We start from the raw sequence: 26,366 nt of genomic DNA, 5'->3' as shown, positions 1-26,366 counted from the left end.
TAATTTCTTCTTTGACCCAGTCATTGTTTAAAAGTATGTTGTTTAATCTCTATGCATTTGTGTTTTTTCCTGCTTTGTTTTGATGTTGTTATCCAATTTTAAAGCCTTGTGTTCAGAGAATATTATTTCAATTTTCTTAAATTTGCTATGGCTGATTTTATGTCACAATATATGGTCTATCATTGAGAATGTTCCATGTACACCAGAAAAGAATGTATAGTCTGATGTTTTAGGATGAAGTGCTCTATATTTGTCAATTATGTCCATTTCATCTAATGTGTCATTTAGGGCTGCTATTTCGTTATTTATTTTCTGTTTGGATGATCTATCCATAGCTGTCAATGATGTGTTTAAGTCCCCTAGTATAATTGTGTTTTGGTCAATTTCTCCCTTTAGTACTTTTAATAGTTGCTTGGTACATTTTGGTGCTCCCTGATTGGGGGCATAAATATTGATGACTGTTATGTCTTCTTGTTGTATAGTTCCTTTTACCATTATGAAATGTCCATCTTTGTCTCTTGTTCCCTTTTTCACCCTGAAGTCTGTTTCATCTGATATCATTATGGCTACACCTAATTTTCTCTGGATACCATTTGCTTGGAGTGTCAATTTCCACCCTTTCACTTTGAGTCTATGCTTGTCCTTGTAGCTGAGATGTGTCTTTTGGAGACAGCATATGGTTGGGTTTAGTTTATTGGTTCAATCTGCTACTCTGTGTCTCCTTATTGGTGAGTTCAGTCCATTTATATTTCGGGTGATTATTGATATGTGAGGATTTCCTATCATTCTATCTTTAGTTTTTTGGTAAGGCTGTGTCTCCATTGTTTCTTTGCCTTTTTGTTGTTGTCTATTATTTCTGTGTGGTGGTATTCTATGATGTTTCCCTCTGTTTCTTCTTCTATTGCAGTATATGTTTCAGTTCTAAATTTTTTTTTGAGTGGTTACGCTTAAGTTTATGTAAAAGAAAGTTTGATATTTAGAGTATTCCATTTTCTTCAGCAGGCTTACTTTCTTCATTCCCGTATTCCAGTTCAGGCCCTTACTCTCCCCCTTTTATGTTGCCACAAATTGTCCCTGTTGATGGTGGTCGAATAGCGTCCTTTAGTATTTCTTGTAGTGCAGGTCGTGTATTAGAAAATTCCCTTAGCTCTTGTAGGTCTGCAAAGGTCTTATTCCTCCTTCATATCTAAAGGATATCTTTGCTGGATACATTATTCTTGGCTCATAATTTCTCTCTTTCAATAGTTTGAATATTTGGTTCTACTCCCTCCTGGCTTGTAGAGTTTCTGCTGAATAATCTGATGATAATATAATGGGTTTTCCTTTGTAGGTTGCCGTCCTCTTTTCCCTTGCTGCCTTGAGTATTCTTTCTTCGTCATTGATTTTTGACAGCTTCAATACAGTGTGCCTTGGAGAAGGCCTGTTGGTATTGAGGTAATTAGGTGTTCTATTTGCTTCTTGGATTTGAGGATCCAGTTCTGTCCACAAGTTTGGGAAGTTCTCATCGAACATTTGTTTGAATATATTTTCTGTTCCCTTCTCTCTTTCTTCTCCATCTGGTATGCCCATCGTTCTTATATTGCTATTTCTGATGGATTCAGAAAGTTGTTGTAGAGTTCTTTCATTTCTTTTAAGTCTCAAGTCTCTTTCTTCTTCCATCCATGTCATTTTCAGGTTCCTATCTTCGATGTCACTGATTGTTTCCTCCATCTGGTCAACTCTAATACCTACGCTGGTTATTTCATTCTGAATTTCTTCTATTGAGTTCTTAATCTCCAGAGATTCTATTTGGTTTTTTTAAAAAATTTCAATCTCTTTTGTAAAATGTTCATGTTGTTCTTTGATTGTGTTTCTGAGATCATTAAACTGCCTTTCTGTGTTTTCTTGCATCTCGTTGAGTTTTTTCAGAACTGTCATCTTGAATTCTCTGTCATTTAAATCACATATTTCCATATCTTTAAGTTCCTTTTCTGGAGACTTTTCACTTTCTTTCTGAGCTGTCTTGTTGCCTTGGTCATTCATGGCAATTACTGATTTATTATTTCTCTTCCTAGCCATCTACAGGAGTGGGTTTTGCAACAGGTTGATAGGAAGAGATCTTTCTTTTTTTTTCTAGTACTTGTTGATAGAATGTTTTATTTTCTCTCCGACTGCAGCCTTTTTTTTCTCTCTTACAAGGTAGTGCTATGTTTTCTCTGCACTATTCCAGCTTCTCACACAATGCGGGGATTCCCTGGGAGACGGGCTTCTCCTTTGTTAATAGTTCGCCTGGGTCACAGGGTGCAGTGTCCGTGTGGGTATGCAGAGAGCTTTTGAAGTTCCAAAGCTCTTCTTGCACCACATTAAGAGCCTGTATGTTTCAGCAGTTCTGTTTACTCCTGCAGGGATCCACCCAGATAGGTGGGGCTAGGGGCTGGGTGAGTTGTGAGAGGTGGCCCAGAGCAATGGCTGCGACCAGCACCACAGCTGGTCCTGCTTCCACAGCTCCCTCCCCTTTGCCGGAACTAGTCGGGCTGTGAATCTGTGTCTGCGGTCCACAGTTCTCAGGACAGCAAATATCCTGTCCTTTAGATCTGACACTGCTACTTTATCGCTTCTAGCACCGGGCAGGTGGGGAGGGGGTGAGCTCTGGGAGGATAGGTAGGGGGTGGCTAGACTCGCTGCCTAAGGCTTCCATTCTCCGCTCGGCAGTGAGGGCTTAAACCACCGTTTTCAGCCTTCTTTCCTCAGTCTTTTCTCTGAGGTCTCTGCCATGAGCGTTGGGTTCAGCTGTGTTATATGCTGCTCCCTTGGCCCTGTGGGTCATAAACGGAGCCCTAGCAGTCCAAGTTCTTCCCTCTCCCACAGCTGAGGTAGTTCCAGGATGCAGTGAACTCGGAGCACTGAGCTAGGTCTGTGTCCTGTGCCCGCCTGGCCCTGTCTTTGCACTTCTCCCTTCCCTCCTACCCCACTCACGCGATTTGCTCACCTTTAGGTGAATTCAGTAGTGTGAGTCTTTGTCTTGTCTGTTTGCTCTGCAGGGAGTTTTTTGTGGAGTTATAGTTGTTCGATTATTTTTAAATTCCAGGGGATATTTACAGAGGGTCATCTCACACCGCCATTTTGATGACATCCTCTCATCTTTTTTTTCTGCACAAATTTCTCTCTATTTCCCCATTTGTGTCAGATTTAACATCAATTTTCTGGTAACTTAATCTCACAATATTAGAGTTATTCTTGATTCAGTGTCTTGATATTCTTCTTTCTTTATGCCTTGCTTTCTTCAATTGTTGATGCTAAATTACTCCAGGCTTCATCCCTTCCCAATGCCAGGCTCACTGAGGTTGTGTCCTCATTGGTCTCACTACCTATAGGCTCTCTCTCTCACTCTCCAATCTATGTTTATGAAATAACAAATTAATTTCCCAACATACTACTTATTATCAAATGGGAAGCCTTCGAAATGGTCTAACCAGTAATTTGTGTCTCCACCCCTTATTCTGACCCTGAATTCCAGACTGAAATGTAATAATGTAATTTCTTGTTATTTCCTCATAGATGTTTAATCATCATCTCTATTTAGCAAGGCCAAAACTGAACCCTTGATCTCTTCTAAATCTGTTCCTTTCAAATTATATCCCACCTCATTAAATGACTCCCTCTATCACTCACTTGATCAAACTCCAAACCTTGAAATCCACCCACTACCTTGCCACTAACAGGCACACATCATATGTAATTTCACAGCAATCTTCTTGCATCTAACTTTGCAATGCATTCAAATGTTGGCTGGGATATTGTGATTTATAATAAGAAATATGTATTTGATCTTTGTCCCTTTCTTAGCACAGAGCTCAGAAAACCCTTGGAATTTCCTAAGTGATGGGAATAAAGGTATCTTCTGTTATGTTAATGAGGTGACTTTTGGAAAGCCTCCAAGGATGGGTCTTATCACCAGGAGAACCAACCATGTGACTAGAGGGTTGGAACTTTCAGTCCCACTCTCCTGTCCTCTGAGGAGGGGAGAGGAGCTAGAGTCTGAATCAGTCTTCAGTGGTCAATTATTTAATCAATCATGCCTATGTACAGAAGCCTCCATAAACTCCCAAAAGGACAGTCAGTGTTTGGAAAAGCTTCCAGATTGGTGAACATATGGAGATTTGGAGAGTGGCTCACTCTCAGAGAAGGCATGGAAGCTCCTGCCATTTTCCCATATCTTGTCTTCTCCATCTCTTCCATCTTGTTGTTCTTGAGAAATAGCCCTTCATAATACACCAGTAATCTAACACTGCCTGCTGTCCATTTCTTCTTGGGGTACATGGAACAAGACTGGTGGCCTATTCTTTGTTCCCCATCTCCGATCTCAATTCATACAAGTGGTTGCAATGTGTGCAATGACAAAAGTTGTTTTATCTCTTTATTGCTCTTTCAAGTTACCTTTCTCTCTATCCACAAAAAACAATGTCTTTTCTTCTATACAATATGCCTCATATCTGTTGATTAGATAAGGCAAGCTGTTGGGTACCATAATTTCGGTGTTTTAAAAATCATTGTTATTTGAAAAATTTACATAGAATAAAATGAACTTTTTATTAGTATACAATTCTGAGTTTAAACACATATATGTTTTTTTCTTTTTTAATTAAAGTTTATTGGGGTGACAATTGTTAGTAAAGTTACATAGATTTCAGGTGTACAATTCTGTAATACATCATTTATATATATCACATTGTGTGTTCACCACCTAGAGTCAGTTCTCTTTCCATCATCATATATTTGATTCCATTTACCCTCATCTACTACCTCTCTCCCCCCTTACCTTCTGGTAACCACTAAACTATTGTCTGTGTCTATGAGTTTTTGTTTCTTCATTTGTTTGTCTTGTTCTTTTGTTGTTTTCAGTTTTATACACCACATATCAGTGAAATCATATGGTTCTCAACTTTTCCTGTCTGACTTATTTTGCTTAGCATAATAATCTCAAGATCCATTCATGTTGTTGTTGCAAATGGTACTAGTTCATCTTTTCTTATGGCAGAATAGTATTGCAACATATGTGGATTCTTGTAATGAACATCACAATTAAGACACAGAGTATTTTTATCAACCAAAAAAATTCTCTCATGTCTCCCTTTGTGGTCAAATCTTTCTCGCCCTCGAATCCCTGGCAATCCTCGATCTCTTTCCCTATCATTTTGCCTTTTACAGAATGTCACATAAATGAAATCATACAGTGTGGAAACTTTTGAGACAGGTTTTTTTTGGTTTTACTCAGTATAATATCTTTGGGATTCATCCACATTCTTTTGTCTATCAACCAAAAATCTTTCATATAGTGTATGAAATATTGGTTATTGCTGTTGTATTCCATTGTATAGAAGTTCCTCCATTTATTTTACCCATTTACTTATTAAAGGTCATTTGATTTTTTTCCCCAGTTTTCAACAATTATGAGTAAAGCTACAATAATCATTCAGGTACAGATTTTTTGTTTTTTTTAAAGAAAGTAAGTGTTTATTTCTTTAGAAAGTAAATGACTAGAAGTGGGATTGCTGTCATATGGTGAGTGCATGTTCAGCTTTATAAGAGACTGCCAAACTGTTTTTCAGAGTGGCTGTACCATTTTGCATTCCCACAAGCAATGTGTTGTGTTCCAGTTGCTTCATATTCTCAACAACACTTGGCTGTTGAGACAAAACAAAACAAAACAAAACAGAAACAAAAAACAAAAAAACAAAACCAACCTTGGTTATTCTTATAGGTGGGTAGTGATACCTTTTAGTGGTGTTAATTTCCATTTCCCTAGTGACTAATGATGTTGAACGTCTTTTTATGTGCTTATTTGCCATCTGTATATCACCTTTGACATCTGTTCAAATATTTTTTTTTAATTGAGCTGTTTTCTTATTATTCAGTTTTCAAAATTTATCTATTCTGGCTATAAGTTCTATGTTAGGTAATTTACAAATATTTTATTCCTGTCTATAGTATGTCTTTTCATTCTCTTAGTGTCTTTTGAAGAGAAAACATCTTTCATTGTAATGAAGTCCAATTTATTAATATTTTTTTCTTTTATGAATCGTACTGTTGGTGTTAAATCTAAGATCTCAAGGTCAAATTGATTTTATCTAGGTTTCTTTTAAAAGTTGCATAGTTTTATGTTTTACTTTTAGAGCTCTGAATCATTTTGAGGGAATTTTTGTATAGTGTATGAAATATAGGTAGAAGTTCATGTTTTGACAATTGTTTGAATACTTTTTTAAAAAAGTATTTAAAAGTATTTAAAAGCACTGTTCTTACTCAATTGAGTTGCCTTGGCATCTTTGTCAAAAACCGATTGGGGATATTTGAGCGAGTCTGTTTCTGACCTCCGTATTTTATTTCATTGACCTATGTATCTATATCTTCTTAAAAACCTTATATCATACAGATCCATTATGGTACATGGTATTGTTTTTGAAGTGTTGGTTTCTAATTGTTTTTTACTATCTAGTATAGAAATATAATTGATTTCTAAAAGATGACCTTGTATACTGGGTTCTTGATAAACTCATTAGTTCAAGAAAATTTTTTGTAGATTCCTTGATATTTTCAATGTAGTCTCTGAACAATACCAGGTTTTTTTCCTTACTAATATTTACACTTTCTTTTTCTTGTTTTATTGCACTGACTACGCTTTAAGTAAAATATTTAATAGGAGTGTGAAATTTAAAATAACTGCTTTCTTTCCAATCATGGGGAGGGGTATTCAGTATTTTACCATTGAGTATTATGTTTGACATGGATTTTTGTAAAAATCTTTTATCAGGTTAAGGAAGATCTTTTCCATTGCTGCTTTGCTGAAAATTTTTATCATGAATGGATGTTGAATTTTTCAAATGCTTTTTCTACTTAATTTGATATTATTTCATGGTTTCCACTTCCTTAGACTACTACTCTTGATTGGTTTTGAGTATTGAATCAGGCTTCCTTCCATTCATGGGGAAAATCTTACTTGATGGTGCATTATTCTTATTGTACATTCCTGGATTTGATTGATTAGTATTTTTTGAGAAATTTTCTATGTTCATGACAGGTATTGGTCTGCAATTTTCTATGTTTGGAATGTCCTTTTCTGGATATCATGGTAATTTTAGACCGATAATATATATAACATAAAAAGAATTCTGTTTCTTTAAATATGTGAGCACCCAGTATTAAAAGAGATACATGTAAATAACCCCTTCATAACATTTTTCTTTAGCATTTTAGTTGTTATGTGAAAATTATATGAACTCCAATATAATGATAACTGGAAAATATCCAAATAGTTGGAAATTAAACAGCGGCCTTCTAAAAATTTCATGGGTCAAAGAGGAAATCCCAAGGGAAATTAGAAAATATTTCAACTGTTCCCTACGTTTTTTTTCCCTGAAAGTGATTTATGTGGAATCGGTGTTATAACTTATTTGAATGTTTGGTGGTATTCTTGGAATGATCTCTGCACAACTTTTTTTTAAATAAGGTTTTTAACTACAAGTTTAATTTCTGCAATAGATATCGGACTGTCTTGGTTATCTATTTCATCTTGGGTGGATTTTACTTTGTCACTAATTTTTCCTACTTTCAAAAAATAGCTCATTTTTTTTCTAAATTGTTCAATTCATGTGTATGGAGTTGTTAGTAATATTTCTTTATTTTTGTTATAATGGTTGTGAATTTATACTGGTATACCTGCTTTTATTCTTGATATTGGTAATTTGTGTCATCTCTCTTCATTTGTCAGTCTGGCTAGTTGTATATCCATTTTAATAATCTTTTCAAGAATAAGCTTTTTATTTCATTGATTTTTTTCTATTCTCAATTTCGTTTATTTCTGTTCTTATTTATATTATTTCTTTCTACTTGTTTTGAAGTTTTTTTTTCTTTTTTTTTGGTCTGGTTTCTTGACATGTTAGTTTAAATGTTGATTTGAAATCTTTCTTCTTTAATAATGTAAGCATTGAAAGCTATAAATTTTCCTCTAAGCATTGTTTTAGCTGTATCACACAAGTTTTGATATATCATATTTTCATTTTATTCATTTTAAATATTCTCTACTTTTTCTGGAGACTTCCTCTTCAACCCATGGATTTTTTTTAAAAGGGTGTTGTTGATTGTCAAGTATTTGGAGATTTTCGGTTAGCATTATGTTAGAATTCATATAGTTTTAACATTGCTAAAATTCTGAACAAAGACACTGTGGGAAAAGTGTACTCAACTTTGTTTAGAATTTCAGTAGCTTATTGCTTTTTTTTTTTAAGGTCAGGATTCAGTTACTTAAAAAATTAGAGCTTTCATGCTTTTTGGACACTATTTCTAAACTCAAGCACTTTTTGTCCTTCTCTAGCCTTCTGAGTAAAGTTTAACTCCGCTACTGGTCATATAAATTTTCCCCCCCAAATTGTTCTACATCTGCCATTTCTAATTTATTTCATCTTCTTTCTTACAATATACTCTTCTCTGTGTAAAATATCTTTCTCTATTTGTTTTCCAAACACAATAGGCTGAAAGTCTAAAAAACTTGCTGCCTTTTCTCCACAACTGAGCCTTACTTCATGCACATATTCACACTTCGGTTGTGCATATACTAATGGAGATAGTGATCATAGTCATATACTATCTAGGTCTTAAAAATCATACCTGCAGCAAAGAAATCCAAATGATAACTTTAAGATTAAAAATGATCATGGAACCATGAAAAAATGCATGTGCCATTCATGTATGTATGTGTACACCCACCAAATTTTTTTTGGGAGAGACACATTCCACATATATCAACTTATTTTAGTTTTCCACCCTCTGTCTAAACTTCATTGCCCTCTAGCTCTGATCTTTCATTTCACAAGGTTCTACTGTGCTCCTCTCTGGGTAAAGAAAGAAATAGGAATTCTCAGGCTGGCATGTGAGGTTCCATGACTACTTGCAATGTTAGAAAAGCTCCCCTTTGATCCCAACTTCCAAGATTCTTTCATAAAGAACAGATTCCATTATAACCCGAACCTGTGGACAACTTAGGTCAGACATGCTACTGTTCCAAAAAGTATGAGTTATTTCTCTTTGTTTCAAGTCAAAATTGTATGACTGACAGTGGATATTTTATATTACATTGGGTTACAGGATAAGAATATGTAAGTTAGTCCATTTTGCAAACTGGTGTGTAAATTACTTTTAAAAATACTTTATTTATTAACTTTTAGGTTCACAGAACAATACAGAGAACTTCCATATACTTCCTCCCCCGCCCCCACAGTTTCCGCTATTATGTACCTATTGCATTAGTGTGGTACGTTTGTTACAATTGATGAACCAATATCAATACATTATTATTACATAAAGTCCATGGTTACATTAGAGTACCCTCTACACTACATAGTTCTATGGGTTTTGACAAATGTATATGGTCATGTGTTCACTATTATGGTAGCATACAGAATAGCTTATCTGCCCTAAACATCCACCTATTCTTCCCTCCCTTCTGTCCCCAAACTGCTGGCAACAGTTTATATTTTTATTGTGTCTATAACTTTTCCAGAATGTCATTTAATTGTAGTTATATAGTTAGATCTTTTTTGACTTCTCCCATAAGAGTTTTTATTGTTTTCCTCATATAGATTTTATACATATTTTGTTAAATCTATACTTAAGTTTTTCCTTTTTTTGATGCTAATATAAATGGTGTTGCGTTTTACATTTCAAATTCTAGTTGCTCATTGTTGGTTGATAGGAAAGCAGTTGATTTTTGTACACCATTTGGTCATGGTGTATAGTCCTTTAAATATACTACTTAATTTGGTTTGCTAGTATTTTGTTGAGGAGTTTTGCATCAATGTTTATAACGGACATTGGTCTGTAATTTTATTTTTCCTTGTAATGTCTTTGTCTGGCTTTGTTATCAGGGTTATGCTGGCCTCACAGAATGAATTAGGAAGTGTTCCTCCTCTTAAATTATTTGGGAAAGTTTGAAAAGGATTGGCATTAGTTCTTGTCTAAACATTTGGTAGAATTCACCAGGGAAGCCATCAGGTCCCAGGCTTTACTCTGCTGGGAAATTTCTGATTACTAAGTCAACCTCCTTACTAGTAATAGGTCTATTCACATGGATTGTTTACCTTGTATCCTGCAAACTTACTGGAATCATTTATTAGTTTCAAGAGCATTTTGTTGATTTTTTGGAATTTTCTACTTAGATAATCATGTCACCTGCAAACAATGTACATTACTTTTCAACCTTGTGTTTTATTTGTGGATAACCAAGAAGCCAGCCCCATTTATCTGACTGCTACCGCTACCTATACTGCTAGCTATTTGGTGTGAGTGACCCATGAACTCTTTCAGCTATTAACCTTTTCAGTTAATAGCAGTGAACTAAGGAAAAGGTATTTCAGAAAAGGAGGGATAATTTGGACATGGTATAGAGTACAGGGAGGAATGTGTGTGTGTGTGTGTGTGTGTGTGTGTGTGTGTGTGTGTGTGTGTGTGTATGATCAATTGTGATTTCCTGGAAGAAGTGTTTAGTGAGGGGATGGGTGTGAGGAAGGAGGAAAAAGTATGTCAAGAAAGCGCTGGAGGAGGAGTTCAAGAAAGGAAAGTGAGAGATGATAAGGAAACACTTTAACATTTCACAGTACATGGATTTGTGAATAGTAAAGCTTCTGCACATGGTTTTTACAAAATTCTAAGTTCTTATTTTTCCTTCATAAAGTTAAATTGAATTTTCATTACACCACAGTTTTTCAACTTCTGTGATGTAAGTCAGAAAAATTATCCAAACACTGGAAATAACATTTAAATAAGTGGGTGTCATGAAGTTCAATGTCATTGGCATGAAAGCTAAACAAAGATAGTCTTTAGTAATAGACATAGGGCAACTCATTATTTCCTGTTGATTAAATGTCACAGAGTTAGTCAAGCTTTATGTTAACTTGTAGATTGTTTGATAAATGTACAAATAATTTTTATCCAGTGGGACACATAACTCCAAGGTTTTATAGCCCTGTGGAAATTAATCAGTTTTGTATCTAACCAACAAAACATTCTTATCCTTCTATAAATATCTTAGCTTCTAAAATGTTCCCTTAATGGGTCATAACTTCTTACAGGCTCCTTCATGTGTTAGCTTGGGCTGCTGTAACAAGAATACTGGGTGGTTTAAACAACAAATATTTCTCACAGCTATGGAGGCTGGAAGTCTGAGATAAGTGTGTCAGCATGGTCTGGTTTTGGTGAGGGCACGCTTCCTGGTTTCTTCACAAGGGGGTGGGCAGGCAAGATGGAGAGAGAGAGAGAGAGAGAGAGAGAGAGAGAGAGAGCGCGCGCGAGAGAGAGAGCTCTTAGCTCTTTATAAAAAGGCATTAATTCCATTCTGAGGGTTTCACCCTCATGACCCTCATCCCCAAAACCCTATCTCCTAATGCCATCACATTGGGGGTGAGAATTTCAACATAAGAATATATGGATTTTGGGGGGGAAAGCAAACATTCGGTCCATAACACCTTATTATTTAGTGATTTAAATAAGAATTTCAATATACGTTCCTTTTATACTTGCATGAAAGTCATGATTTTACTCTTGAAACATATATTTGAACTGTTTTGGAGGTTCATTAAGAGGCCCAGGTAGACTCTCCTGACTGAGCCACCAAAACTGTGCCTCAAACTTAGACCAAGTCTGTGATGTGAACTTCATATCTTGTTTAAGTCCAGACATCTTTTCCTGGCTTCCTAAGTGAATCTCAAGCAACAATAGATCGTCTATTTCACTGACTCACTTTCTTTGTATTTGTTTTGCTCCTTCCTGAAAATTTTGTTTTGTTTTTGCTTCTGGTTCATATATGGCTGGTAATTTACTCCCATGGGTTGCAGTAACATTTGAGAATTTGGTTTTATGGTCTGACAATTTGATGATATCTGTTGGAGGGATGATGTAGATTTACTCTCTGTTGGGTGAGAGATGATGAAGAATGCAGTTTGTTAGCCCCTTTCCTTTGTTTATATGTCTATTTGTTTGCTCAAATTAATTAAAAATTTCGTACTCCACTGGAAAGAAGGACAATTCTTCCAGATTTGGACTGGTGAGTTTTGTGTTTCTGTTGACCGGTGGTTGAAAGGATAAAAGTAAAATTACAACCTCTATGTGTCTGTGGGTCTGTAGTTTAAGAAGGCCTTTGACTCACTGTGTAGGTGTGAAATATTTTCTGACCACCAGATGGTATTAATACGTTAGATTATAATGTCACTTAAGTTAAAGGACCTCTGTTCTGATTGGTGTATAGAGCTAAATAAGTACTAACATCAATACAATATTCACAAACATCACAGAAAATAAATAAATAGAACTTCTAATATTTTAAGTGTGATATACTATTAGGAACAATACATTCTTACAAAAACTGCTACTTCAGGAATGTTAAAGCGTCCAAGTTTATATAATTACAAACTATGGGAAAAAAACAGACTGATTTAATAATTTTGGTTTAAGAAAAAAAACCTATAAGCCTTTTGTCTGATTTATGTTAAATATAATACAGGCATACATTCTGTACAAAATTTAAGTTTGTTTCATGTTGAGTCTCCCAAACATTTTACATTAGTTTATTGATGAAAAAGCAGTTACTGCTGCTACATCATAAAAAAGATAAGTATGTGTTCAAGTAAATTTAACTATTATTCTGGGAAACGTTGTATATCAATAGTAATAATGTTTGATAGTATGTCACCTTAAATAGCCCAAGATCCTTAGATTACTTAACAACTTGATTTAACATCAAATCAATACAATTACTAAATAATACTTGTATGCCTAGATACTTTCTAAGTAAAAATGAATACTGAGACCTTACTAAGTATAAGTTAAAATTACATAATTTTGCTTCTTATCTTCATATGCTGTAATGTCATATTAATAAAACTGTTCATTTGGCCATTTTGAAAAGGAGGCAAAGGGATGTGTGGCATTGTATCTGCTAGGTTAGTCTGCTGACATACTTGCACATGACAGATAGTTCTCAATTATCTACCCCCTAGTGTTATTCTTGTAATAAAAAGTTAATTTGAATAAAAATTATAATAAATACAAGTGAGTGAGACTCTTTATAAGTAATGGTAACAGAGAAATACAACTGAAAGTAAGGAATGTATTTTTGTTTGATATGTTCTTGTTTGTCAAGTTAAAAGAGAATAAAGTATTTGTGTCTGCAAGTATCCAGTTGTTCCATTAACATGACATACGATAATGAACTATGTCTAAAATGACATAAAAAGTTACACAAGATTGCAAAAAGGGATTTTTTATTCGCTTTGCTGAAAGATACATAAAATGTATTAAATTTTTGGCTCATTTTTGATGGACTTACTATAAGGAGGAAAAAAACTTGTGAAACTTTTACTGCCAAAATATTATGGTATATTTTAACTTGAACTTGGCTTTCTCTCTTTTGAGGTGATCAATTTATGTTAGAACTCTTAATAGGAGGTAAAAAAGTTTTTTGTTTTTTTTTTACCTTTTCTATAGTTTGCTTAATTGGAAGGATTCCAAATTTCACAGAATAATTTTTGCTTTGTTCATGGGCATTAACAAATTTTGTATCTAACCAAGAAATCTTATTCTGCTATAGATGCCTTAGCTTCTAAAATGCGTTTTGAACTGATCATGGCATTTTACTAGTCCCCTCATTAGTTAATGAGTTAAATAAAATCTTTGACATGTACTCATTTCACATTTGCCTCAGAGTCGTGATTTTACATTTTTGAACATTATGCTTTAAAAGTTTACTACTGATAAGGAATTAACATATTGATAAATAAAGAATGACATTCCTGATTTTCTATATTAGCATAGGTCACGACCCAGCCTGATTTGCAGTGTGCTCGGGGCTAGGCAGAGGTTTGGAGAACCAGGCTGGCCCAGTAGCTCGAGCTGCAGGCTGACTCAGCCTATAGTTAAGTTGTGGAAATGAGAACAAGTCAGGGAGGCTTGCGGGTTGGCAGCTTTGGCAGAGGCACCAGTGCCCCATGGACAGCCAGCCATCCCTTCAGTGGATGCAGTCGAGGAGGAAAAAGTCACTTGTCAAGTGATAGCTAAGAGGAATTGTGTGAGAGGACATATGCACTCCTGAGACTCCCAGACCAGGTCAAATGAATTTTATGAAGGCTGGAATCTTCCAAGTTGGTGGTAAGGGTGGGCCAGAGAAATGCTGGTTTATTAGTGTTGTTGTAATCCCCATTTATACCCAGATTACTGTGTCTTGAAAAGGACTAAACTTATTAACAAGATTTCGTAATCAATTCTTTGACATGAATTAAAATAAAATGTACCATAGGTCCTGTTAAGAGCAATAGTTTAAGAGCTGAAACCTAGTGTAGTTCCATTTCTCAGTAATTATAAGGCTTTAGGCAAGATTACCTGAGACCCAGTTTCTATTCTGTGCAAAATGGAGCTAATCTCCCTAATATTATTATAGGATTGGTATAATGATTACACACATACACGTGTGTATGTTACAACATGTCACATGTAACATGATGAGAGCCATTATTTGCACCTCACTTACTATGAGCTCAAAACTATTCTAAGTGTTTTGTATACATAACTTATTGTATTTAATCCTCCAATAACCCTAGAGGATGTGATGTTACTGTCACAATATTATAGGTGAGGATACTTGCCCAAGGCCATGAAGTTTTGTCCTCATAGAGTCCGGGTTTGAACCTAGTATGGCCAACTATACAGCGATCCATTTCATTGTGCTGTGTTTAACAATGGACCCTCTGAAACACTTTGTAAAGGCTTATGCAAATGTAGAAATTATTTTTTTTGTGTGGGAATGTTTTTTATTACAAATTTAACTTCTTTGACATACTCGTATACAAGACTATTCAGATTTTAAATTTCATTTTGTGTCAATTTTGGCACAAATGTAGAAAGTGTTATTTTTTCATTATCCCTGTCCTCAAGGAATTCATTGTCTAATTGGGGTGGTGGGTTGGGGAATATTAATAACCAAGCAAATGACATCACAAAGGAAATCAAACTGACTGACCCTACCAAAATATTCCTGTCAAAAAGGTTTTGTTGACTTTTATTTTTTTGCCATTGTTTTTATGACAATGGGCTTTACAACTTTTCCCCAATATAAAATTGTATAAAACTGCCCATCTTTTTTCAAATGATGCATGCCCCGTGGAGATTCTGATGAGTACCTCTACATGAGGAGTAACCCACTCATCCACTCCTTCAGAGAAGCAGGCTTCTTCATAAATGCTTATATGTAATTTCTGGGTTGGGCAGAGAAAAATAAGCAACAATGTGAAGTATTTCAGAATAAATAGCCTTGCATTTGTAGACACACTTGTCTAGTTCTGCCTATGTCACTATGCACTAAAATTGGACATCTTTTTAGAAAATTTTTAAAAAATGGTATGCATACACTTTTACAAATGGCCCCCAGATGGGAATGTTGGCACTCAAAGACAGAGTTCACGCTTTGCTGTAGAACTGTTCCTTTGTGGCTCCAGCAGTGATATTTGGCCAGCCCTTCATCCGGCATACATTTCAGCCCAGTGCTATTGGAAGAAATCCAGAAATGCTGAATGCTCCAGTTAGACTGCCACATGCATGGCTTGTAGCTGGCTGCAAACCTCAAAGAGATGGACCAAAAGGCCCTCAACAGTGTTATTTAATACCAAGGGTTTTCCTCTAAAGACCCTGTTTTATCTGAGGGCTTTTATTTTTTATTTTTATGATTTTAATTTTTTATTAGCCAATTCTCTGCATCCTTACTTTTATTATACATAGATCATAAATAACTTTTTTTTTTTTCCTGTTAGACAAGTTCAGAAGATACTGAAGATGTCACTTGCTTCCCTCATCTGCATTCTCAATGCTTCGCCCTTCCTGGCTCCCACAAAATATTCAGGACCAGTCAGAGTCTTCAGTAGGAAGCCCTGAAGTAGCTTGATGAAGAAGCAGGTCACTTGGGATACGAGTTCTTCCACAGTCTCGGGACAGAGTTCTTACAGTTAATCTTCCTTTGCAGTGGCTGAACCTGTCTTTTGTTCATCTCTTAGCTCATGTCCTTTAGTGAGGGTATGCCTTTCTTCACCCAAAACATGTATGTTTTAAATATTTTCCATCTTTTTTTTTAACTTTGTTTGTGGTATATTTGGCCTAAAATTATTTAAAAATATTTATGCAGTCAAATCTACCATTTATAATTTTTCTGGCTCTGTCTTTACTGTCATATAGGAAATATTCTCTATCCAAAATATTTTGAAAGTATTTATGGAAATTTTTTCACACATTTATTGAGTTGTAATTCATATAACATACAATTCACCCAATTAAGTGTGCAATTCAACATTGTTAGCATTTTAATAGAGTTGTAGAACCATCACAAGCTAATTTTAGAATATTTTCATCACTTCAAAACAAAACTCCATACCCATTAGTGGTAACTCCCATTCCTCCACCCTCCTAACCCAAAGCAACAACTAATCTACTTTCTTTCTCTGTACATGTGCTCATTCTGGAATTTTAATATAAACAGAAACATGCATTGTGGCTGGCTTCTTTCACTTAGCATAATGCTTTCGCGTTTCATCCATGTTGCAGCATGTACTAGTACTTCATTTCTTTTTATTGCCAGATAATATTGCATCATGTAGATATGCATTCGTCAGTTGATGGACATTTGGTTGATTAATTGTTTTAGTATTATGAATAATGCTATCATGAACACTTGTGTGCAAGTTTCTATGTGAAAGTATGTTTTCATTTCTGTTGGGTGTATATCTAGGAGTGGAACTGCTGGATCATATGAAAACTCCATGTTCACGGTTTTGAGGAATGGCCAAATTGTTTTCCAAAGAGACTGTACGATTTTACATTCACAACAGCAACGTTAGAGTGTTCAAGTTTCTCTTCACCAACATTGTTATTGACTGTCTTTTTTTATTACAAATTATCCTAGTGGGTGTGACGTGCTACTTCATGGTTTTGATTTGCTGTCTCCTAATGGCAAATAGCATTGCACATCTTTTCATGTATGTATTGGCCATTTGTGTATCGTCTTTGGAGAAATGTCTCTTTAGATTCTTCGTTCTTTTTGTTGATTTTGTTTCTTTTTCCGGGATGTCATAAAAATGGCATCAAAAAGTATATAGCCTTTTTAGATTGGCTTCTTTCACTTTGCAATAGGCATTTCATGTTCCTCCACGTCTTTTTGTGGCTTGATAGTTTTTCGTTTTTGGGTGTTTTGTATAGATTGTATAGATGTATCAGTTTGTTTATTCACTTATTAAAGGACTTTCACTTATTAAAGGACATCTTGGTTATTTCCAGTTTCAGGCGATTATAAATAAAGCCGCTACTATTATGATGAAGATTTTTTTGCATCTATGTTTAGGAGAGATGTTATTCTCTAGTTTTCCTTTCTTGTAATGTCTTCGTCTGGTTTTACTATTGGGTGTTCCTGGCCTACTAGAATGAGTTATGAAGTATTCCTTCTGGTTCTATTTTCTCAAAAAGACTGTAGAGACTTGCTATCATTTTTTTTTTCTTAAATATTTGGTAAAATTCCCCAGTCGAACTATGTGAGCTTGGTGCTTTGTTTTGGGAAGGTAATTAACTATTGATTCAATGTCTTTAATAGATATCAGTCTATTTAGATAATATATTTCTCTTTGCGTGAGTTTTGGTAGTTTGGATGTCTTAAGTAATTGGTCCATTTCATCTAAATTACAAAATTTGTGAGATAGAGTTATTCATCATATTTTTAAATTATCTTTTTAATGTCCATGGGATCAGTAGTGATGCTCTCTCTTTCATTTATGATATTAGTAATTTGTATCTTCTCTAGTTTTTTCTTGGTTAGCCTAGCTATAGGTTTACCAATTTTATTTTTATTTTTTTATTATTAAATTTATTGGGGTGACATCAGTTAAATAAATTACATAGGTTTTAAGTGTGCAATTTTATAATACATCATCTATGCATTGCATTGTGTGTTCACCACCCAAAGTCAAATTTCCTTCTGTCACCATATATTTGACTCCCTTTACCCTCTTCTACCTCTGCCTCTTCCCCTTACCCTCTGGTAACCACTAAACTGGTGTCTGTGTCTATGAGTTTTTGTCTGTCTTGTTTGTTTGTTGCTTTCAGTTTTATATCTTACATGGGAGTAAAATCATATGGCTCTCAACTTTTTCTGACTTATTTTGCTTAGCATGATAATCTCAAGATCCATCCAATTTTATCGATCATTTCAAAAAACTAACTTGTGGGTTTGTTTGGTTTTCTCTATTGTTTTCATGTTCTCAATTTCTTTGTTCTACTTTTTATTATTTTACTTCTAATGGCTTTAAGCTTAAATTCCTCTTATCTCTCTAGTTTCCTAAGGTAGAAACTTAGATTATTGATTATAGATATTTCTTTGCCAAGATATGCATTTGATACTATAAATTTCTCTCTAAGCATTGCTGTCACTGCATCTCACAAGTTTTATTTTATTTATTCGAATATGTATGTATATATGTATTTATTTATTTATTTTAACACTTTTTTAATTAGTTCCAGATGTACAAAACAATGAACTAGTTAGACATTTACCATTTATATCCCTCACACAGTGACAACCTCCCTCCCCCCATCCACTACCCCTCTGACATCGCACAGAGCCATTACATTTCCACTGTATCTACTCCGAATGCTGTACTCCACTTCTTGTAACTACATATATATATAAAATTATAGTTGACATTCATTGTTGTTCAGCTTTAGCTTCAGGTGTACAGTGCAGTGATCAGACATCTACATCATCCCTGAGGTGGTCTCCCTAATGAGACAAGTGTCCATCAAATACCCTACAAAATCTTTACAACATTATTGATTACGTACCCAAAATTGACTTTCGTATCCCCATGGCAATCTTGTGGTTACCGACTATGCTTTCTAATCTTCTTACCTTCCCCCTTATTCCTACCCCTCCTCCCATCTAGCAATCCTCAGTTTTTCATCTATGTCTCTGAGACTTTTTCTGATTAGTTCATTCATTTATTCTTTTCTTTAGATTCCATAAAGAAGCATGAAATCTTACCACTTGCAACAATGTGGATGGACCTAGAGAACATTATGTTAAGTGAAATAAGTCAGACAGAGAAAGACAAATAGCATATTTATTTGAATATGTAAAAAAAATCTCTTTAGACTTCTTTGACCCATGTGCTATTGGAAATGTATGAATTAATTATCAAATCTTTTGGGATTTCCCAGCTATCTTTCTGTTCCTACTTGCTAGTTTAATTTCACTGTGACCTATGAAAATACTTTGCATGATTTTTAATCTTTTATATTTGTTAAAATGTGTTTTATGGCCCAGCATGTGGTCTATCTAGTTGAATGATGGCTGTTCAGTTCAACAATATCCTTACTCATTTTCCACCTGATGAACCTGTCAATTACTGATTGAGAGATATCGAAGCCTGCAACTAGATAGTGAATTTGTCCATTTCTCCTTTCAGTTTTACCAGTTTTTATGCTCTGTTGTTAAGTGCATACATGCATGAGATTGAAGAAATTACTCCCTTATCATTATATATGCCCTTTGTTATCTCTGATTTTCCTTGTTCTGAAGTCTGTTTTATCGGAAATTAATATAGCCACTTCAGATTTTTCTTGATTAATGTTAGCACAGTATGTTACTCCATTCTTTTATTATAAATATATCTGTATATTTGTAACTAAAGTGGATTTTTTGTAGACAACATACAATGGAGTCTTGTATTTTATCCAGTCTCAGACATGCCATGCTCCCTTTTGCCACAGGACTTCATGGACTGTTTGCCTACTAAGCTAACTCTCCTCCTTTTATCTCCTCCACCTACCAAACCTTCTACCACCATCCCCCCATAGAAGCCTGTCCTCATCCCCAACCATGTATAGGTTTATAGCCCTAACTTCCTTTTAGCCCTCTCCACACTTGTAATTTTACATTTGTTTTTGTGGCTAGGTGATTGCATTCTTTTTCTTCTCTAGACTGTAAGTGTCACAAAGGCAGGGACCGTAATTGTTTTTGACCTTTGAATCCCCTGTACTTGTCACATTATAAGTAATGAACAAAAACTGATAACATAACTCAGTGAACCAATTTTAGGGTTTGAGAGAGGGCTGAGATATCCTGGTGCCTCTGCTGCTTCATTTTTGGCCCCTATTAATTGGTTCTATGATAGAGCTGTGGCATATCTAGGGATTTTCTGCTATCCTGATATTCAAAGGCCAATTTTAAAAATGTAAAGCTGGTTTAGTTTCCCTTCACTCTTTGTCAGAAGATCATCAGCATTTTTATACCATTGTTCCTTTTATGGAATGCTCACTATGTGCCAGATACTGCGCTAAGTACTTTCCTTTCTATGTACTATTTACTTAATACCTATACAATTACTATACATTAGGATCTATTTTTGCCCTATTAGGAACTGAAATGCAAAAAAAAAAGGTTAGATAGTTTTCCCAAGATCACACCATAGCAGAGCTATGATTCAAAGTATGTTTCGAGAGCCTGTACACTATTGTATATTTTTTCATTAGAAAATGACAGGCAATAAAATAGACTTTTGTGGGGTGAAAAAAAGAGAAAACACAGTGTGAATAGTTGCTTAAATAGCTTTCTTTATAGATATATATTTGATAATACCAGGGGTTTTACAAAAGGATTTCCTTAACAATAACTAATCTATGTGTAAATACTTAATTTGATTCTGGCAACAGCCTATATTTTTTTTCTCTATCAATGAATAGATGGGTAAATAGGGACAATTGCTTTCCAAGATCACTTGGGTAGCAAGGGAACAATGTTTTTGAATTCAGTTGTTTTGTGTGTGTGTGTGTGTGTGTGTGTGTGTGTTCAGCAGAAATGGTAGGCTTTCCATATTCCCCATGCTGCCTCCCTACCTTAACACTAGCAACTTATCTTTTAAAAATGTCCAAGGATGTTCCCGTTTTTTTTTTTCCATGTACTGTTTGCATCAACTTTTGTAGGAGATTCTCATAATACATTTTTTAACATGTGATCACTTGTGTTATTAGCCATCATTTTCATGGCTCACTGTCTTGCCCTGTCTTTCAGCCTCTGCCAACATTGGATTAAGCTGAGAGAAGAGGTCACCCAACTGACCCTCCAGAGGCCCAGTCTTTCCAAGATGTCTGTCCTCTGTTTCTTTGAGAGGCTGTAAAATAGCAGTAGGATGCCAAACGGATTTTAGTATCCTTCTCAGTACTTAAATAACAAGCATTCTGCCCACTATTCTTTGACTCTTCTTATCACTTCTTCCTGGGAAAAAAACTCTGCTGTTTTGCTCAATGATGTGAAGCTATAATTCAGGAGGGGGTGAGAAATACAGTTAATATATTCTAAAGAAATGTATAAGAATTTGTATATGTGAATGATTTTGATGGGATTCTCCACCTCCACATATCTTTCTTTGTATAATATTGTGAACATAATGGGTAGTTTGGAAAGACTTTTGCTTGTTGCATGGATTTAGAAAAAGAATTCTTATTAATCATATGTTAATATGGAATAGTTTTCCCTTGGACTGAATGACCCAGTTTAATGATCAGAGGATGAGCTGATCTAAAGGCCAATCATCTGACTGCCAAAATATCTGGGTAAGTGACCCTTGTTCCAGTTCCACAGCACAGAGTGCAGGAATGTATTTGTATTTGGCTGTGTTCTCCAGGCAAGGCTGAGTAATGAATGAAAAATTAATGTGTGCTTTCTTATATGCTAACTGGCATACTGTGTGTTGTATAACTCTGGGATTAATGAAGTGGTCGTGGCCCAGGTAAGTTGGTCTGTGGCATGTATCCATGTAGAACTGATCCAGGACAAAAGATCTGAAGGGGATTATGTTAAGTTTATCAATTATAGATGTGAGAAGCAAAAGTGACATGGTGGACCTGACTTCAGAAGATCTCAATTCTAGATCCTGTCAGTTATGAGCCATGAGTATTAGTAAAGTTACTAATTACCCTGAGCCTCATTCCTTACCCTACTTCACAGATTGGGAGTAATAAATGAAATGATACATTTGGAAGTACCTAATTACTAAAAATGTGTAAGAGGAAAAAAGATATGAAAGGCAGAAGATAGAATGCCCTACAAAGTATCATTCAACAAATCAGAATCATTTTAATTTTTCAGTTATCTGTGCATGTCCCAATTTTTGATTTTTAAAATTATTAATGATTTATTTATCAAGTAATGTATTAACCTAATTATTTTGATATAATATTTTATCATTACAGATCAGATACAAGTTCCTTTTGACTACCACCTTATATGCCAACTCTCTCCCCACATGCCAAAAATGACCATGGAATCCCATCACACATTTTGGATGTTTTAAATTTAAACAGAGACTGCCAAATTCACTCAGAAGATGCCAAATTACATGCCCATGAACAATAGATCAAAAACACCAATTTCTCCACATCTTTAATTGCATCAATTTTCAATATGATAGGTGAAAAAATAGAATCTCCTTGTTGCTTTAGTATGCATTTCTCTATTGACTTGTAAATTCAACATATTTTATTTTGTTTATTGATTATTTAGTTTCTTAAGCGGACTTACTTCTCATATACATAGCCCACATCACTACAAGATTATTTATCTTTATTTTAATATTAAATTGTATATATCCTTTATGTATTCTGTAGAAATCTTTTGTCTGTTATCCATCTTATTCTCATTATTACTCTTTTTGTGTACTACTTTCTCTCTGTGCTGGGCAGAAGTAAGATTAACTCTTCGGAAAATTGTGATGCAGGTATACTCATTAGCACCCGTTTTCCTTTTTAAAATCTCTTTTCTGGTTTTATAGAAAGAGTGCATGAAAATGCAGCACATGGTTACTAGTGTACAAATTATGGAAAACTCCAGAAATGGCACTTTGTGATTTAGATCTCTTCACCTCAAATTTGTGGTGTGCTGGTACCATTTACCAAAGACTGTGTAGAATGTGGGTCATTTACATTTCTTTTCTTCCCATAAGTCTATGGCTGGAAATTGTAATCTGTACTCTGTTCAAGCCAATTTAAAAGAATGTAGTTGAGCTCGACTTGTTTATGACAGCATTTACAGCACACAAATAAATCACAATAATGTGGTTTTTAAAAGTGCTGAAGTCTTAGAAAAGTGATAGGACTTTAAATTGCTCTCATATGCTCAATGTATTGAGAAAAAGCATTCAGTGGGATATACTAAATAAACTTTTGACATAATTATATTGAAAAAAATTTGTCTAAATATGACTTGTAAGTGGAATTGGTAAGGTTGGAAGCTCCCATGCAGAAGCTCTATCAATGAAAACTACATAGCACTTGGTGACTATCAACACTCTGTACTTCAGAATCACACATGATGCTTTTAAAAACAGATTCTGGGACCGGCCCAGTGGCTCAGGCAGTTGGAGCTCCATGCTCCTAATGCCGAAGGCTGCCAGTTCGATTCCCACATGGGCCAGTGGGCTCTCAACCACAAGGTTGCCGGCTCAATTTCTAGAGTCTTGCAAGGGATGGTGGGCTGCGTCTCCTGCAACTAAAAATGGCAACTGGACCTGGAGCTGAGCTGCGATCTCCACAAGTAAGATTGAAAAAACAACAACTTGAGTTGGGAAAAGTCCTAGAAGTACACACTGTTCCCCAATAAAGTCCTGTTCCCCTTCCAAAAAAAAAAAAAATTTAAAGATTCTAATTCAGTGGCTCATGTTTGGAACATAGGCACCTACCTATCTTTGTCAAAAGCAAAAAAATCTATGACTCTAGTGAAGGCTTTTTTCCCAACATTTTAACCAAGTACTTTCTTTTTCTTTTCTTTTTTTTTATTAGTTTCAGGTGCACAAGACAAGGTAATACTTAGACGTTCATCATTTATATCCCTCACACTGTGATCCCCCCTCCCCCATCCCCCCTTCCACTATCCCTCCGACATCGCACCGAGCCATCACATTATATATATAAAATTATAGTTGGCATTTATTATTGTTCAGCTTCAGGTGTACAGTACATTGATCAAGCATCTATATCTTCCCTGAGGTGGTCTCCCAGATGGGACCTGTGTCCACCAGATACCCTACAAAATCTTTACAACATTATTGATTACGTTCCCCAAATTACTTTTCAAAAACCCTGAGGCCATTTTGTGGTTACCGACTGTTTTCTAATCCCCTCACCTTTCCCTTTATCCCCACGCCACCGCCCATCTAACAACCTTCAGTTTTTCCTGCCTATTACCATATAATTATTCCATTGGTGAATGAAATCAGACTCCTCACTTTCTGGCCCATAACTACCATGTTTCCTATCAAAAGCCTTGTTTTCTTCCAGCCCTCCAGTCATGAAATTGGGATCACTCCTAACTCTTCTGTGTACCCTGCTCCATAATCTGATCAGTTCCTAGGTCTCACCGATAATCTTTCAATAACATCTATTACATATACTTCTCTCTTTCTACTACTGCTGTCATAATTTACATCCTCAAAATCTTGTCTTTACATTATCTAACAGCAGTTATATTCACTGCAAGCTTACTTCTTAAAAACTCAACTTCAGTCATTTAACATTCCTGCTCAAAATTTCCATTGGTTTCACATTAACCTATATTTGAACAACAAAGTACAAATTCTTTGGTTTGATGCCTGAGGTTTGCCACAGTATTTTTCAGATGATCTTTTTGGCCTAATATTCCACTCCTCTTTTATGTATGTACTATAGTTAAGTTTGATTGTGTGCGGTCCTTAAACACAGTCTATTCTTACATAACATCACCACGATTATACACGTGCTGCCTTTTTCTTATGAACTGTCTTAAGTCCCATATTTCATGGAAGGCCCATCTGTCCTACAATCTCCTACACAAATAAGTTCACTCCCTGATCAGACTGTAAATTCCGTAAGAGCAGGAACTGTGTCTGTTTTCCTCACCACTTACACAAGTAGACTTCCAGAATGTGGACATAAGAGGTTTTTATATCTCGATGTTAATCACATGGTTCTTCTTTCCTCTTTACAACCATAATTAAAATAGTTATTGTATTACTTTGTTGCAATCATCCATAGATTTCTACTCTAGCACTTTGGAAAAGGAGAAATGGAAAGGGAGAGTTAAGGACTAATTTACAGAATTGCAGTGAGCATTGCAGTTAATGCCCGATATCTATTCCACTCTTCCCCCCATTGAATATTGGTAATGTGGTTTGAATAAGTCACTTCAGCTCATGAGCTAAGCATGACTGAGAATCTTGTTCTTTTCACTAATTTTTGCTTGGGAATAAGCATATTACCCAATTCTAGTGAATAATTCATGAAGGGTTGTAGGAAAGGTTTTCTAGACACAAACCAATAAGACCCAACAATTCAAATACATACTTTTATAAACAGTATAATTTGAATATTTGAAGTAATACCATTACCACCAGTTCATGCTTGAAGTTGAAATATTGCAAATTCAGCACCAAAAGTTTTTACAATATCTGTACTATTTCCCCAAAAATTTGTTATTTGAAAATTATACATATTTTATGTGCATATTTCCTGTCAGTTTCAGCCTATCCATAGTGTAGCTATCAGCTAGGAATGCCTGGGGCACTCACCTGGGCCCATCCTACTTGTGGCAGCCCCTGCAGACATTTCCCCAACCAGAGCCAATGTTGTGGCTGGATGTTGTGGTTATTATGATTTCAAGACATACCTCAACCGCAAACATCAGGGAACTTTATAAAATCAAGGTTTATTACCCACAAGTCCTGGAGGGTACAGGCATGACTAGAGCCACATAGCAGAGAGAGAGAGAGAGAGAGAGAGAGAGAGAGAGAGAGAGAGAGAGCAGACTGGTTTTGTGGGTTCATTCTTTATTGGTGAATTTAATACATAAGAGTGGGAATTAGGGAGCCATAAGGGAAAAGTGGAGTCAATTAAGTGGTCAGTTATCAAGGTTACCAGGGCTTTCTGAAAGGAGAACACATGAGTTGGGGAGATCTGGTTCTTATCTAGTTGGTTTCCTAGTAGTTGTCTGTGTCTTACAGTTGGCAGTGTGTTTACTTGAGATGGATGTGTTTGAAATGGATGCCTCAGCAATCAATAGCTTAATGTCAGGCACTTACATTACAATCAAAGAAGCTTATTGTCAGACACTTATACTTCACTGCAAACTGTCCCCAAGTCTACATTTCCAATGTTGCTTCTCAACACTAACTGAATCTGCAGTTTTAGCCCCATGTTTTGGAGAAGTTCTTAAAAATATAGATGTTCAAGCATTATCCCAGACCCTTGAATCAACATCTCTGAAGTTTGACCTAGTTATCTATAATTTT

The 26,366-nt window shown here is 35.4% G+C and overlaps 1 long non-coding RNA gene across 1 annotated transcript in view; it reads left to right on the top strand.

Moving 5' to 3' along the window:
* Positions 1-23,104, top strand: part of LOC308509755 — a 158,842-nt gene extending 135,738 nt beyond the window's left edge. Inside the window, exons 3-4 of the long non-coding RNA XR_013995249.1 lie at positions 21,119-21,660; positions 22,300-23,104. This is a non-coding gene — a long non-coding RNA (uncharacterized lncRNA). The remainder of the gene's footprint in view (positions 1-21,118; positions 21,661-22,299) is intronic.
* The last annotated feature ends 3,262 nt before the right edge of the window (positions 23,105-26,366 follow it).

The sequence above is a fragment of the Rhinolophus hipposideros genome (assembly GCF_964194185.1).
Source record: "Rhinolophus hipposideros genome assembly, chromosome: 17".
Lineage (NCBI taxonomy): Eukaryota > Metazoa > Chordata > Mammalia > Chiroptera > Rhinolophidae > Rhinolophus > Rhinolophus hipposideros.
This window is presented reverse-complemented; position numbering and strand designations above follow the sequence as displayed.